Genomic DNA, 13,287 nt, shown 5'->3' on the forward strand with positions numbered 1-13,287 from the left:
TCAATTGCATAAATCATAAGCATAAAAGGCTGAATAAGAATAAAAGAGTGCTTGCATTAATTGACATAAAAAACTATTACAAAAGTGATTAAATCAAAAATAGAGAAGAACTAAAACTAAAAACTGAGAGAGGGAGAGAGAGAAGAAAACTAAGCATAAACTAGAAAATAAACTAAGGGGAATAATAAAATAGGAGGGGGGAGGAAGGGGCTTTTATAGGGTTTTTTTCTTGCCTCCTTCCTTCTACAAGTCTTATTTAAGAAAAGAAATAAAATAAAATAAAATAAAATCTTAGTAAAAATCCTCATTCTCTGAGATATTGTGTGAGGAGAGAGAGAATCTGTTTTCAAAATTAACAAATTCTATTCCTTCCTTACAATATTCACCAATATCTTGCAATCTTGATTAAATTAGAAAGGAATCTTTGCATAACATCTTCAAGATCTTGTGAGGTGGCAAGGAGAGAATATAATCTTCAGGATTTTGTGGGAGAGAGGATGTGGTACCAATGAGTGGGTCCCACCTTTGGACTGGTTCTTGATTCACTTTACGCACTTTCTCTTGTAGACTTGAAAACTAAAAAAAGCAAGAAAAATACAAGTAGTACTATCCAAAGTGGGGCACAATGTACACTTATATCCCTAAGATTTCACATATTATTGTGCTCATTAGTGGCCTTGGTGACAGGGCTAAATGTCTCATTGAAGTCGATGCCCTGTTATTGATGAAATCCATTGGCCACTAAACGGGCCTTGTACCGTTCAAGGGAACCATCAACCTTTCTTTTGATTCGATAGACCCATTTGCACCATACTAGGTTCATATGACTTTTCCAGGGAACCAACGACTAAGTGCCACTGCATAGTAGCACATTAAATTCATCTGCCATAGCTGACCTCCATTCAAGGATTTTAGTAGCTTAGGAAAAACAAGTTGGTTCAGTGGATGCAGGCAACACAGTGGTAGTATGGATTTGGGGAGGACGTTGAGGATGTAGAACCATTGGATGAGTAGAGGTTAAGGGGTGTAAGGGTGGATTAGGAGGAGATGTAGGGGCACTGGAGGGGTGGTTGTAAAGGTCTTGAATAGGGTGAGTTTTAAAGGGAGGGGAGGGGATGGGAGAGGGTAATGGGGTGGAGGGTGGGGATGGGGATGCCTGTAGGGGGAGTGGGTTGAGTATTGGAGAGGGTGGCAGTGGGGGTTAGTGTGGTGGCATTGGGTGATGTGAAGGTGGTGGTATGGGAGTCGGTTGGGTAATAGACATAGGAGCTAAACCCCTGCCTGATTGATGGGTTTGAATATCCATACCACGATAACCCTTTTGAGAAGGACTATATCCCAAGAACACACATGGAGAAGACTGAAAGTTTATTTTATGGTGATTGTATGGACACAACAAAGGGAAACATAGACATAAAAAAATACGAAGGAAAGTGTAATCTGGTGTTTTATGAAAAACAAGTTGATGTGGAGAGACTCCTCTGCTGACAGGAAATAATATCTTGTTTATTAGATATACCACAGTTTAGAATGCGAAATGCCAATCATGCTGAGGGACTTTACTATAAGCCATGAGGGTTAGGCCAATTTCCAAAATATGGCGCTGATGCCGCTCAATAGAGCCTTGTTGCTCGTGAGTGTGTGGACATGCCAAGCGATCTTGTTTGCCAAGGTGGGAGAAGAATTGAGGAAGAGTATGATACTCTCCACCCAATCTGTTTGGACAAATTTTATTTTTCTTTCAAAATACCGCTCGACAGTGGCCTGGAATTGTTGGAATACTAAAAACACATCCGATTTTTTAACTAGCGGGTAATACCAAATATGTTTTGTTGCATCATCAAGAAAAATTATAAAATAACGATGTCTTTCCAGAGAAGGCAGAGGAGTGGGATCCCAAACATCACTAAAAATAACTTCCAAAGGAAATGCACTACGAGAAGGGGAGGGATGTAAAGAAAGTCTATTGGCCTTGCCTAATTGGCAGGTAACACATAATGATCCTGATTTATTTTGAAAAGCATGATAAATTATTTTGACTAATCATTTTGGTTAGATTTTGGCATGAGGGTGGCCAAGTCGATGATGCCAACCATCATAGGTCATCCTCCTAGCAATATGGGAAGACAGATTCAAAACTATGGCTGTAGTGAACGTGTAAAGGCCATCTTTACTTGGACCGGTGTGAAGAGAAGCTTTGGTTCGCCGATCATTGACAACAAAAAAAGAGGGTTGAAATTCAAAAAATACATCATTATCAGCACAAGTTTTGGACAGAAAGTAAAGACTTAGTTATTATAGGTACATGTAGCACATTAGAGAGTTGAAAAGAGTGAGAGGGAGAAGAGAGAACCACCTTACAAGTATTAGATATGATGAGACCCTTACCATTACCAATATGGAGATTGTCTGGACCAAAGTATGGATCATAGGAGGAGAGGGAGTCCAGATCTAGGGTCACGTGGTGAGTAGCCCCTGTGTCTGGGAACTATGTGTAGGTTGTAGGGGTGGGAGGTGGAAATGGGGCTGTGTGATGGGTGGATGGGGGGTCGGTATTGTGAAGAAAGAGTGAATTGGCATGGGGAGCATTAGGGTATGATGGCTGACGTGGTTGTTGGCGGTAATAGCATATCACAGCTGTATGATTGGTACGCTAGAAAATAACACAATAGAGGCGGCCAGTCCAACCACGCCCTCTTCCACCACAACCATAGAATGAGTCATGATGAGAGGAGGATCGTGGTTGGTCATAAGTATTACCTTGGTTAGGCAGAGGCTAGACATTATGGGCAATAGGAGAGTCCACAGTTGAAGAAACTTAAGTTAACTTACTGAGAGATGTCCCAGGAAGAAACTCATGGTTGAGAAGCAGAGTATGAAGGTTCGTATAGGACAACTGTTCTTGATGACATAACAGGGAGGGGAAGAGGTCATGGTACTCTGATCTGAGAGCCCAAAAAATATAGCTATTAAAGTCCTCCATTGGGAGGGGTTTTCCTATAGCAAAAAGTTCGTCAAATATCATCTTTGTTCGGTGATGAAATGTGGTGATAGATTCATCTAGTTTGTGAACCAAATCTTGGAGCACAAGGTGCAAAGAGAGCACCCTAGTTGTGGATGGAGAAGTAAATGCAGTGGCGAGAGTGTCCTATATTTCTTGACTGGTAGTTTTCCTAACAACAAGTGGAAAGACCTCTTCATTGAGGGACGCAATAAGCAAGCTCATGAGGGCATTGTCCTATTTATTCCAAGTAATGGCAGCCACAGGGTTAGCTGGGCATGGAATGGTTTCATTGAGGTATTAAAAAATATTTGCCCTTCAAGGAAGGGTGTTATTTGTGTCTTCCAAAATAAGTAGTTTTTGGGCTCAAGCTTAATTGAAAGCAAATGATGAGATGGCATGTGGAAGGGGGCGGTGATGTTGGTGGTTGTAGGAGTAAGCTAGGGAAGGTCGGTGGGGTGGCCATGAGTTTGAGGTGATTGGGAGTGGAGTAGGCTGATGACAGCGGCCATAATAGGGTAGTGAAGAGAGTCATGAGAGAAAGGGATCAATCACGCTGGCTCGTTGGAGCCTAAAAAAAAAAGTATGTCTTTGCTTCAGTCATGTCTAGCTCTTGATACCATACTAGAATAAAGAATAGTGAATGAATACCTTAAAATCTTTCATTGATATATGTTCTATTTATATACATGTGGATACTATCCTAGGAGATTTACAGAATATACACATACCATCTATAGAATACAAGGTTACTATATATTATGGTTTTACAATGGTAGGAGATCCACGCCTACCATATATATGGTAAGTGTATATGGTAGATAACTGTGTATATCTACACCTACCATATGTATGGAGAGTGGAGATAAGCCTGATTGTATATTTGATTACAACCACCTCACTTGCCATGAATGTGAAGAATGTAATATGGTAGATGACTGTATCAATGGGATACATGATAACTTGATATGCGGTTTCCTATTTGGGAAAACCGATTCATATTGGCTGATAATTTTGATGTTCGATGTTAAGTAAATTCCTTAGTAGGAAGTCCTAGTTAACTTTTACCATCATGATGGTACAACTACACCAATAGAATATCTCTATAACAAAATCTCTCTATTTTCTCTTTAGTGCCTTTTCTTTTCTATTGTCGATCTTATCATTATAAATTGGGATCCTATTTAGCGTATGTGAAATCTGATAATAGTAGAGATTCTGTCAATGCTCAAGTCTCTGCTTGGCGCAGGCTGAAGAGTCACCGTATTAGGTTTGCTCCTTATTTTCTTCACTTAGCCGATTGAAAAATTTAACCTAATGTTGTGTGATCTCTTTGCTCTTTTTGGTTGTTCAAAATTTGATTGTCCCAGTAGTATTTGGGCTGTTGTCCCTGTTTTGATTGATGTCTTTAGTTTTTACCTAATAATTTTTTTTCTTCTTCCTTTTGTATTTTAATATATTTATTCATTCACCCAATTTTTTTTTTTTTTTTGAAAAAAAGATCCTATTGGTGTAGGAAATGTCCAGATTTTGTAGGTTTCGAGAAAACCATGCTACCCTTCTTGATGGGCACTGAATATGTTATCACATTCCCACCCATTGGCTCATTAATATGATGTTTCCTACTCTAGATTGGTAGGGTTTTTTTTTTTCCCCTAAAATTTTTTATTTCTTTTATCTCGGTTATTTATAGGGTTGTAAATTGCATTATGGTATATGATATGTTCATGCAATTTAAACATGAAATTGGAGTATTGGAGTCAACTCAAAAGGTATATAACGTGTCTGTATGACCTCAGGTTGATTCGATGATTAAAATAATAAATTAGTTTTTAAAGAATTAAATATCATAGAAATATATATGAAATCTTATGTTTATTTTTTTTTTATTTTTTGTATATATATTACAGATAATAAGCAATAATCATGTTGGTTGCCTTTCTTATAGCCTTGTCTCTTATCTTCCATAGAGGAGAAGCGAAGCTGATCTTATGTTCATCTCATACAAATTTAAATTGTATAAAAAATTATTGTTCAACAAGAATTTAGAGGATGAATGTAGTGAGTTCCCTGTGGATTGTTGACATTGCTCTATCCATTAAGGGTTGGTAAAATTTTCAAGGGAGAATATTAGAAATCCAAGCATTAGATAGAAAGACTAAAATTTACGGGCAATGTAGCATTGCAATAAAGAAGGCCCACAATTGTGGTTTCTTCTGGAGTAAATGGTCTAAAAATCCGTAGCAATAAACTATTGTGGTGGATTAATCGTGGTTTTCTGTCTGTAGTAACATGTGTCATCGATAAGTTTATAGCTACGGATTTCTTGCCGTAGGAAATGATACTTTGTAGCTGCATATTTTTAGCTGTGGATTTTTCGCAGTAAAATTCAATAGTTGGAGATTTTAGTTGCAAAAGTTTGTGCACCAAAATTTGTAGCTGCGGTTTTGTAATTTTGGAATTTTTGTAGCAAAATCTATAACTATAAATTTTAGCCACGAAATTGTGCCCCCAAATATGTTACTATGGTTCTGTAGCTATGGATTTTATATGCTACAAAATCTTTAAATTATGGATTTTAGATGCGACTGTAATTTTATGAAAACTTGTAGTCACGAATTTGTGTGTATCGAAGTCTCTAAGTACAGATTTTAGCATTTTTTTTTATTAAACCTATAACTACGAATTCTTACTATAGATTTTTGTTAGGAAAGCTTATAGCTTCAACTTTTAACGAAAAAAAGGAAAAACTATAACTTTTTTTTTCTATGCAGGAATAGTATATACCTATAGTTTTTTTAATTGTAGATTTTTGTTAGGAAAGCTTATAGATGCTGCACATTTGTACCTGTTTTTTAAACCCACAGAATCCATTCAATACATAATATATTTAAAATAAAAATTCATTGATACACAGTACATAACAAATGTTTAACATCCAAAATACATAGAATGCCTAAATCCTATTTATATCTAAATCACTTAAATTCAAAATACATCTAAAATAAAAATCATGTTAATCATCTGAATCACTTACATCTAAAATTCCTAATACATCAACAATCATATTGTAGAAAATCAACTCCATCGATAATTTATATTTTCTATGCTAGAAAGAAAAAAGTCAACTTTGCAAGGGTCTTACCACTTTAATTCACTATATTTGAGTTTTTGAGGTACTTCCTATAATTAATATTAAAAATAAAATATTTTTAATAATTATTTATTAAATACTTATAATAAAACTAAAATTTGTATATTACTTTACCTTGTTGAGATAAAAAAAATCACTAGGACTTGCTATAGAGGAGCAAATCCTTCGTATAGGTGACTCAACGTGACCACTAGAAACATTAGATACCTATCACACATATGAAGATAATAAATAAAATTATTCTCAAAGCAAATAATAATTAAAATAATGACTGATAAATTATAATAGACTATGAAAATTCTCTAAAAGTAAAAGTAACTTTTAAGACTAGGAACATTATTTTGCAAAACTAGAATACATGCAACAGTAAATAAGGGATACAAAACAATAGTCGCTCTTTGATCGGATCAACAACAGTCACTCATGGATAGTATAGTATATATCATGCACTATCCAAAATTAATTTGAAACAAAGTTTGAATGATTAATATGTGAAGGTTAGTGGGGACCATAAAGATTGTCAAGAAAAATTATCCTTCATTATTGGAAGTTAGAAGTGGCTAATGAAGAAGAACCTGTTACTTTCACTTTTCCATCTACTATATACACATACTAGTCAATCTCTAAGGTTGTAACAAATACCATATACCTTAACTCATTGACCAGATTGATAAACCAAAATAGGTTAATAGTCTCACAGTGATTTCGAATGCAAGAAACTAGAATAAGAGAATATTATTCAGTTATCATGATGATTAGTTAGTGACTACTTAAATTATTGGGCAAGGACACGAAGATTGAATTTGGGAATTTATCGTACTCGTGATTCGGGTTATAAGGTGAGTGAGTGTTGACCTTAATTTACGTAATGTTTCTTATCTCTTTTTATTTATACATGACTCATATGTATGATTGAATCGCTACATTGATGTTATGCTTGCTATTTTTATATGATTATTGTGATTGTGAGACTGTGGATATGGATACCGTAGACTGTGGAGGTAGGAAAGGTAAGACGAGTCATAGTGGGGCCCAAAGGAGAAATTTTGACACCGTGTGCCCTATGATTGTGATCTTAATGTGTGATGTATGATGATTGTAGCCACATCATTTAGGATGCATATCACAGACCTTGGTTCTACACCCATTGCCAGTAGGGGGCTAGGTATTGGCTAATCCAAAGGGGTAGTAGGTCTGACGAGACTATCACGTCCACAATACGACAAATTATACTCAGACACAATATGAATGACTAATGTGTAAGGTTTCAGGACTATGGTTGTAAGGGGTTGCCTTTGGAGGTTTATGGGGTAACCAATGTGTAGAATTCCTCAACCTGCAGACTTCTGACTTGCAACGAGCTTGTATCTCTGGAGCCTAACATATTGGAGGGGATACCACCTACGTTGCGTAGCACTAATACCAAGATTTTGTACTTAGTAATGGAAATAGGAAAGTAGTTTGGCAATAGATTCATATGCATCATATAACTTATCGAGTATGCATTGCATCATTTGTATTGCATGTGCTTTCCTGCGCATCCCTTACTGGGCCTGTGAATCTCACTCTATTTGGATTATTCTTTTTAGATTGGTTAGGGAACCGGTGCTGAGGCAGGATTGGATTTCAACGGTGGTTGTTAGGCTGGTGTCTGCGAGGCAGATGAATGTTGATGGACGTCACTTCACTTTTGCTTTTGATGTAAATATTTATGAGTTTTATAAGATATAATTATTATACCTAGGGGTTGTTATTAAATGGATCTTGCATACTTATAATTTATAATTTTGGTGAATCACTAGTAGTATTTGTCTGATGTTATTAGTATACTCTGATTTATAATTTTGATATTGGTGGCATTTGTGAACTAATGTACCACATCTGTGATCCTAGGGTGTTAGGCTGACTAGATATACATATCCAATACAACATACCTTGACCTATTGGAGGCAGAGTGTGATAGAGTGGTATTAAAGCATTATACTCTATCTTAATCCACAAATACACAAGATCTTAAGATATACTGGTGATGAATAGGATTAAATTTAAAAATTTTTAGATAAGTGCATAATTTATTGTACACACCATAGGAGACTAGCCTATGTGCAAAAGTCATTCACTGATAATAATCTAAAGAGCCTAAATTTTATAAATAGTAAGGAAAAAAAAAATCTAACAAGATGATAACAGTTGGAGCTATGTAAGTGTAACTATATTATAAGTTAGAATCTGAGAAATAGAGTTATGTTAGTCGGTGCCATCTGCTAGTGGATTGAGCAGATGGCCTCTTTTTTTTTTGTCATATGCTTTCAATTTTTCTATATAAACTGCAAATCATGTTGTGTGGTCATATGGTATGTATTAATCATTTGAGAAATTAATCGGTTTATTCACTTCATAGGAGATTTCCCAAATGTCAAAGTATACCCATCCTCAAGATGACCCTCAACCGTGGAAGCACAGTCACATGACGAGGGCAAATATTAACCCTTCACATGAATCTGAATATAAGGGTGAAGATGTAATAGCAGTTACATCACCTATGCCACCTCCTCTACCACTACGATGATATCCTATGATGTGGTTTCCATGGTCAGTAATGTGTTGCAAGGCATTCAACAAGGCATCCAACAAAACCTTTAACAACAACAAAGAGAAATCCAACAACAACATAGGGATATGATAACTGAGATAGCTGTAACTATTCGTGCCAGGGAGACACCTGTGGTACAACTCCCTATTGTGCAGCTTACGCCACTTGCTCCTACTCTTACACCAACTTTGTCCCAAGGAGTTTTGGCTACTGCATAGTCAACCAATGGTCAGTAATCTCAGACAATACTAGTATTGGTGACACCGCCTAGGCAACATACATTAGAGACATAGCTAGTTGTACCAATGTGGATAGATTTCTTCAAGTTAATGGAGAAATTTCAGAAGTACATGCCTCCTTACTCTAATGGTGTGATCCATGGCCCATTGGCACCCGCTAAGTGGGTAGAGGGTGTGGATAAAGCATTTATTGTGCTGGGTTGCACTGATGAATATAAGATAATCTTCCAGCTACCAGTTGCAGAATGAAGCCCATGCATGATGGAAGACCACAAAGCCCATATTGACAGCTACTCATTCCAATTCTACTTGGGAGTAGTTTATTGAGGATTCTTTTGGGAACTATTTCCCAGAAAGTGTGAGAGATAGGAAGGAGGCAGAGTTCATGCTCTAACTTAATGGCAAGATCTGCTCTTGAATATTAACATAAGTTTGAAAAGTTGTACTAATTTGCACCAAAGCATATGAGACTTGATAGGGCCAAGTCCAATAAGTTTGAAAAGGGTCTAGGGCCAGGGATTGGTACATTTTTGGTGGCGACGGCACACCACTTGTAGACCTATGCACAAGTAATTCAGACAACTAAATCTATAGAAGACAAACATAAAGATAATTATCAAGCTCAGACAGCAAGGAGAGCAAACACACTGTTTGGTGGCAGACTAGGCAATTCGGGGATTGAACATTACACAGGCTGCACCTTAGATTAGAAGACCTGATGCTTTCCAAGCATCATAGCTGCCTAGGCCAACAGTAGCGGTACTTCAGTAAGTGGGTTTACCTCAGTACTTTCGATGTAATCAATCTTGGCATATGGCTATATTATGTCCCCAGAAGAAGTAGTGTTTTGTGTATAACCAGCTTGGGCATATGGCCTAGTATTGCACTCAGACGACATCAGGAGACTCATATGTGAAGCCCTTAGCATCAACAATCAATCGTCAATTGCAGATGCAACAAAGTATCGAAACACAAGGAGAGGTATTTGCAAATGACAACGGAAGAGGCTGAGACTATATCTAAAGATGTCATCAATATTAACGACATGCCTGGTACATCCTATTTATTTGACACTCTCATATGCATTGTCGGAATTTGGTGCAAAACTTTTGGTTGTATCTCAATTCCCGCTACCAAAATGTATAAAAGTTAAAGAATCTAATACATAGTGTAGACACTAAATTTTGTCTCCCCTCGGCAATGATGAATTATGGTTAATGAGGAGTCATATATTTTCTCTTTCAGAAAGAAGTTGAACTTTCAGCACAAGTCCAAATTAACCCAAAACTTATGATCAGTCAAACCCGATATTTTTAATAATGCGGAGAGGGTGACCAAAAGTGGTCATTAATATCTTTTGCTAGAATACGACAATTGAGCCTAGCAAGTGCTCGATTCCCGTATCATTGGAAAGTATTCGGAAATATGGTTTCATTGATATCTTGTATGAAAAAAATGGATATCCAAGTGTGTTGTAATGCCTACCTGAACTTTGAACTAGTTAAACCAGAATGGACCAAACCCTAGACCAGACCAAACCCTGAACCAAACCAGACCAAACCCTAAACCAAACCAGACCAACCCTGAACCAAACCAGACCAAACCTTAAACCAAACCAAACCAAACCAAACCTTAAACCAAACCAGACCAAACTATGAAAACAAACCAAACCCTATACTAAACCAAAACCTTAACCAAACCAAACCCTAAACCAAACCAAACCAAACCAAACCTAAACCAGACAAAACCCTAAACCAAACCAAACCCTGAACCATACCAAACCCTGAACCAAACCAAACCAAACCCTAAACCAAACCAAACCAAATCCTGAACCAGACCAAACCCTAAACTAAACCAAACCACAAACTAAACCAAACCCTGAACCAAACCAGACCAATCCGAACATAAACTAAACCCTAAAATCAATCTAAAACCTTAACCTAAACCTAAACAAACCCTAAACCCGAACCTAAACCCTAATCCTAACTCAAACCCTATACCTGAACTTAAACCAAACCCTAAACCCTAACCTAAACCAAACCCTAAACCCTAACTTAAACCCGAACCCAAAACTAAACCAAACCTTAAACTTAAACTACACCTTAAACTTAAACCAAACACTAAACTTAAACCAAACCTTAAATTTAAACCAAACCCCAAACTTAAACCGGACCAGACCAATCCCTATCCAAAACTTATCGACCTACCTACGGTTATTTATGTGATAAGATATCCACCAAAGCCTACTGTCACCCAGGCTAGGAGTAGCCGCCCAGTCTATGGGAGTGTCTGGAGGCGTAAATGAGGGCCATAGGAATTTTAGAGTATAGCAGGGTGACACTTGTACTTTTGTCTACACAAATAGGGTGACATAAGGTGGTCCATGTAAGGACTTTCACAATCTGTGTAAGGCCTTACACGGATTGTGTTGTATAAGGCCTTACACGGATTGTGTAAGGATTTACAAATCCCTGTAAGCCCTTACACAGATTTGTGGGGGGCTTACAAGGATTTTAGCCCTCTTACACAACCTTAGGCTTATTTACACCCCTACCCCTCCCTAGGTCACTGTAAAGACCCAACAAAAAAATCCTTGAGAAAAATCCTTGAAGAAAACATTATTCCAAAAGAGAGAGAGACAGAGAGAGAAGAAAGAAAAAGAGTGTAAGAATCCTGAGCCTAGCATACTAAGTTAGTTGAAGTTGATGAAGTCCTATCTCATTTTTGGAAGCCTAGGTTGTCCATATCAGGTTAGTAATGAACTCCTGTTCAAGTTCTTTTTATTTAAATTCAACACTTTTATTATGGTGCGGAAGCTCTGCCTAAAATTTCCAATTTGATTCCAACCCTAGAAATACAGTGCAGAAACTCTACCAAAAATTTTTGAACTGATTTCAACCCTAGAAATACCTAGAAATACGGTGCAGAAGCTCTGCCAAAAATTCCTGAGCTGATTCTAACCATAGAAATACGGGGCAGAAGTTTTGCCCAAATTTCTCGAGTTAATTTCAATCCTAAAAATACGACGCAGAAGCCCTGCCCAAAATTCCTGAGCTGATTCCAACCCTAGAAATATGGCGTAATGGTCTACCCAAAATTCTCTAGTTGATTCCAACCCTAAAAATACGACGCGGAAGCTCTGCCCAAAATTCCCGAGTTGATTCCAACCATAGAAATACAACGCGGAAGCTCTGTATAAAATTTTCAAAGCTGATTTTGACCCTACGAATACGACGCGGAAGCCCTGCCAAAATTTTCAGAGCTAATTCCAACCCTAGGAATTCCATAAGAAAGCCCTACCTAAATTTCCAGAGATGATTCCGATTCTAAAAATATAGTACAGAAGCCCTATTCAGATTCTCGAAAACCAAAATCCGTAGTAAAACCCTAGCAAAGAAGCCCTATTAGCTTTTTTACCTAGCTGTTGAAAGTTTTTTATTTCTCTAAGAAAGAGAGAAGAAAATTGAATCATTACCCCTGAGTCGAGGAAAATTATCGAAAAATTCACTATTTCATCGATCATTATCATGTAGGTACTATATTGTAATTTCATTTGCCTCATTTCTGTATATATTGTTTTATATGTTTATTGCATAAAATAATGATTTACTCTTATAGTTTCATGTATTAATTTTAGTATCTGTTCATTAAATGTAATCAATTTCATTATTTCATGTGTTACAGCATGTGTTCCTCACATGAAATAATGATTATGATTTTCCTGTCATCGAGCATTGCACGTGTATGTAGATAAGATAATTGCATTTTTCATTATTTTATGTAAATGTTACTATTTCATGTGGAATTCTTTCAAGCAAGTTTATATATTTATATGTTTGTGTTGTTTCATGTAACAGGACTTCTGTGCTAGCTTAGACTGTTAAAATTCTTGGGGGAGAATATTCGAAATCTAAGCTTCTAGTAGAAAAATCAGAAATTGTAGACAAGGTGGGTGCCTAACACCTTCCCACACTCGTAACCTGACACGGACCCCTATCTCTGGAATAGACCAAAGTATGAAGTCAAATTCAAGGATTCTTTCCTTTCATAGGAATCTAACCCCCCATTCGAGCTTGACCCTTGATCGAAATTGGGCTCCACCATAGGGTTCTAGGCCCTGAATCCTAGATGGCCACTCCAAACATCATGCTTTCCCATCCCCGCAATAGTCGCCAGACCATGTTTTGGAGACCATTCAATCTATTCACCCCTTGTGAGGCAGACCAAAGGTGAGAAGGAGGAAAAGAGAGAGAGCAAAAAGGAATTTTTCCTTACAGTAGCGACTCCACTGGGGACTGTC

Source organism: Macadamia integrifolia, unplaced genomic scaffold (assembly GCF_013358625.1).
Source record: "Macadamia integrifolia cultivar HAES 741 unplaced genomic scaffold, SCU_Mint_v3 scaffold908, whole genome shotgun sequence".
Taxonomy (NCBI): domain Eukaryota; kingdom Viridiplantae; phylum Streptophyta; class Magnoliopsida; order Proteales; family Proteaceae; genus Macadamia; species Macadamia integrifolia.